The sequence below is a fragment of the Tasmannia lanceolata genome, unplaced genomic scaffold, assembly GCF_043159265.1.
Source record: "Tasmannia lanceolata isolate RefF3 unplaced genomic scaffold, GAP_Taslan_0.1 ptg000002l, whole genome shotgun sequence".
NCBI classification, from domain to species: Eukaryota; Viridiplantae; Streptophyta; class Magnoliopsida; order Canellales; family Winteraceae; genus Tasmannia; species Tasmannia lanceolata.
Window position 1 is genome coordinate 10,513,377 of NW_027518679.1, and position 4,555 is coordinate 10,517,931.

Genomic DNA, 4,555 nt, shown 5'->3' on the forward strand with positions numbered 1-4,555 from the left:
AGTTTAGGCAGTTATTTATTTCTTTTAGTTTTCTTTCCAAAGTCCTTTGGGGCATGGATATTTAATTTGGCAAATTTGTGGAGTTATTATTGAAAGTATTGGAATAAAATTCTCTTCCCTTATTTTTGTCTCTATTTCATTAAATAAAAGATTTGTTTTTAACTAAGACTTCCGCTGTATGAAAGAATGAATGTGTTTTGTGCCTCTTTTATTTTTTTTGAGAGGCGTAGCAATCCGGATTTTTGGGGCTCGTTTGCTCTGTTTTATAAAGAGCTAGGCTCAGAATTGCCTCAAAATTTAGCCTGAGAATCCGGGTCGTTACAAACGTCGCTTTCAACACTTCCTTCTGATCGGGGGAGACTACCAGTCGGGAGTGGGGTGGTGTTCAAGTCTAATATCACTTCGTCCCTGACCCCTCCGTCGTCGCTATCTACGAGGTCTATCCTAGCGGATAACTCAGCCATTACAGGCTCCTGAGGCGGCCTAAATTCTGAACTACTACTAGTGGAGGACTCCGTACCAGACTCAGAACGGGAACTACTATCAGACATGTGTAAAGAGAAGGGCTGAGAGGAATACCGGTGAGTAGAGCTCGTCGAACCCTTGCGCCACTCCAACTACGAACTGCGAACTGCGAACTCGAGCTCACAGAGAGAGAAGAGAAAAGAAGGTAAAAAGTGAAAAGTAAAAAATGAAAGGGGAAAATCTCCTTTTATAACTTTTCAAAGGCGGTGGGGCAATAAATGCGATACACGCATCTCAAGAGCACTCAAATAGCGCCACGTGTCCCTTATTAATGACGGGCACATTCTCCCACTCAAGAATACGGCCAAACACGCCCGTGTCTCTGCGCGCATAAAAATTTGCATCTCCAGAAAAATTTCCGTGCTCCGTACTCCGTGCTCCGTGCTCCGTGCTCCGTACTCCATGCTCCGTACTGGATTTTCCCCAGCCGGACTGGATATAACGTGTTTCAACAAAACAACAAAAAGCAGTCCGATCCAAACCGGACTGGGCAGAAGACGACAAAAATCAGTCCGGCCCCACCCGGACTGGATATAACGCGTTTCAACAAAACGACAAAAAACAGTCCGGTCCGAACCGGACTGGGCGGAAGACGACAAAAATCAGTCCGGCCCCAGCCGGACTAGATATAACGCGTTTCAACAAAACGACAAAAAGCAGTCCGGTCCGAACCGGACTGGGCGGAAGACGACAAAAATCAGTCCGGCCCCAGCCAGACTGTATATAACGCGTTTCAACAAAACGACAAAAAGCAGTCCGGTCCGAACCGGACTGGGCGGAAGACGATAAAAATCAGTCCGGCCCCAGCCGGACTGGATATAACGCGTTTCAACAAAACGACAAAAAGCAGTCCGGTCCGAACCCGACTGGGCGGAAGACGACAAAAATCAGTCCAGCCCCAGCCGGACTGGATATAACGCGTTTCAACAAAACGACAAAAAGCAGTCCGGTCCGAACCAGACTGGGCGCAAGACGACAAAAATCAGTCCGGCCCCAGCCGGACTGGATATAACGCGTTTCAACAAAACGACAAAAAGCAGTCCGGTCCGAACCGGACTGGGCGCAAGACGACAAAAATTAATCTGGCCCCAGCCGGACTGGATATAACGCATTTCAACAAAACGACAAAAAGCAGTCCGGTCCGAACCGGACTCAACTTCCAGCCGGACTCCGGACTGGATTTCCGGACTCAACTTCCAGCCGGACTTCGGACTGGATTACCGGACTCAACTTCCAGCCGGACTCCGGACTGGATTTCCGAACTCAACTTCCAGTCGGACTCCGGACTGGATTTCCGGACTCAACTTCCAGCCGGACTCCGGACTGGATTTCCGAACTCAACTTCCAGCCGGACTCCGGACTGGATTTCCGGACTCAACTTCCAGCCGGACTCCGGACTGGATTACCGGACTCAACTTCCAGCCGGACTCCGGACTGGATTTCCAAACTCAACTTCCAGCCGGACTCCGGACTGGATTTCCGAACTCAACTTCCAGCCGGACTCCGGACTGGATTTCCGAACTTAATTCTCTGATTTACTCCCAGACAATGCCTACCCATTCATAGAAACGATTGATCACACTTTTCCAAGTCCCTCAATGACTTGGAAAACTGGGGGGCAACTGATGGGGTGTAAAAAACTCAAGCCTCTCACAGGCCGCCACCTGTCCTGTAGTAGGTGAACTCCAGCCTCTCACAGGCCGCCACCTGTCCAGGAGTAGGTGAACTCCAGCCTCTCACAGGCCGCCACCTGTCCAGGAGTAGGTGAACTCCAGCCTCTCACAGGCCGCCACCTGTCCAGGACACCTGTCCTGGACACCTCACCAGGTTTTCCCCTATAAATAGGGGATCAAAGCTCAGACCAAAGGGTAATGCAAAAAACCCTCTCCACCCAAACTCTTAGACTTCTCCCCTTCACTCCTGCTCATACTGACTTGAGTGTCGAAGGGCCTGTCCGGAGTAAAACCCGGGTTGGTCTTCTTACCTCGCTTCCCTTGTGCAGGACTCAGCCCTCATAGCAGGACTCGCTTCTGGCCATCTCACTACTCGTTCACTCCGGTCCCCCAGGACTCAGTTCCTTTGGTTATCCAGCTCAGTTCTTACGTCACTGCTGTACCTGTTACTGATTTTCGGTCTAACAAATGGTGAGGGATAGCATTTCCATGGAGATACAAAACAAGAGGGGAGAGAGGGGTCGCCCTGACGGAGACCATTTGAAGAAGAAAAGCGGCCTTGGGGGTACCATTGATGACCACGGAAAAAGAGGGACTGGTACCCAATTGATCCAAGTACTATTAAAACTCTACATGGACATGAACGAAAGCACGGTTTCTCTATTAACATTGTCAAATGCTTTAGCCAAGTCTATCTTAAGGCACATTGAAGAATTGGAATAGGGGAGATGGAACTTATGAAGAAGGTCATGAGTGAGAAGAATGTTTTCATGTATTGATATACTCCTTATGAAGGCAGATTGGGAAGGATTTATAAGGCTATCAATCTTGGTTTTCAATCTATCTGCCAGAATCTTAGTGATGATTTTGTAGGAGAAACTGCACAAAGATATAGGCCGATAATTTGAAGGGGTAGAGGCATCAGGGCCTTTAGGAATGAGAGAAATAAATGTAGAATTTACCTGAGAGAGAAATTTCCCATGTTTGAAGAAGTTCTTTATAGCTTTTATGAAATCTTTTCAAAGAACATACCAGAAAGATGGGAAAAAAGAAGCATTAAATCTGTCGGGACCTGGGGCCTTGTCCCCATTTGCTTTGAAAACGGCATTTGTGATCTCTTCGTCTGTGATAGGGACTATGAGTAATTCAGCATCTTTCGAGGATAAGAGTCTCGAAGGAGTAGGAGGTTGTTTCAGTTGAACCTTGGAGTTCTTCAAAATGTTCCTGAAGTGATCTACAAATATGGAAGAAATTTCTTTTAGATCAGTAGCAACTGAACCATCCGGTCTGTGAATAGCTCGAAGATTGTTTTTGTTCTGGTTGCTCTTGATAGCTGAGTAGAAGAATTTAGAATTCGAGTCCCCAGCTTGCAGCCAATTTATACGCGATTTCTGCTTGTACAAAAGCTCCTCCTTTGCTAAGACATTGATGAGATATTCCCTGAGAGAATCTTCCTTGATGGTGAGATCATGATCTGTAGGATTAGAGGCCAAGCCATTCTGAGTTTCTTCGAGATTTCTCCTGATAATTGGGACAGTAGTATCAATCCGACCAAACACATCTTTATTCCATTCCCTGATATGGTTACGAACTTCCTTAAGTTTCCGGGTGAGGACACAATGGATTTCCTTTGATTTTTGTTTCCCAGGCTCTCTCAATAATCGGGTAAAATGATGTGTCATTGAGCCACATGGTCATGAATTTAAAGGGTTTTGGGCCAAGGCTACTTTGGGGCGACAAGCTAACAGTGATTTTGCAGTGATCTAAAATGTTATGAGGAAGGATTCTGCATAAGATAGGGGGTGTTGGGTTATCCATTGATCATTAATCAAAACACGATCAAGTTTCGCATGTTTTCTTTCTCCTTGCTTACTTCTATTGTTCCAGGTGAGGGAATGGCCTATAGCATGTAAATCAGCTATGTTTGTTGCGTTTGAAACGAAACTTCAAGATGAGCAAATAGAGACTGATTTAATTTGATTTGGACTGGAAATGAGAGAGTTATGGATGTTTTACTCTCTACCTCGATGTTACTAAACAGACATTAACTCTCTCATCCCTTTGACTTTTTGTAACCGTTTATTGTGTTTGAAAGAAAACATCAAGGTCAACGAGAGAGATTGATTCTAGTTTATTTTGACTTAAAATGAGAGAGTTATGGATGTTTTACTCTGTACCACCATGTTACTAAGCAGACCGTAACTCTCTCATCCCTTTAACTTTTTTGGATGTGTTTGTTGTGTTGGAAGAAAACATCAAGGTGGGAAGATAGAGACTGATTTCATTTGATTGGGACTTAAAATGAGAGACTTGTGGGTGGTACCTCCATGTTTAAAAAAAAATAGAACATAACTCTC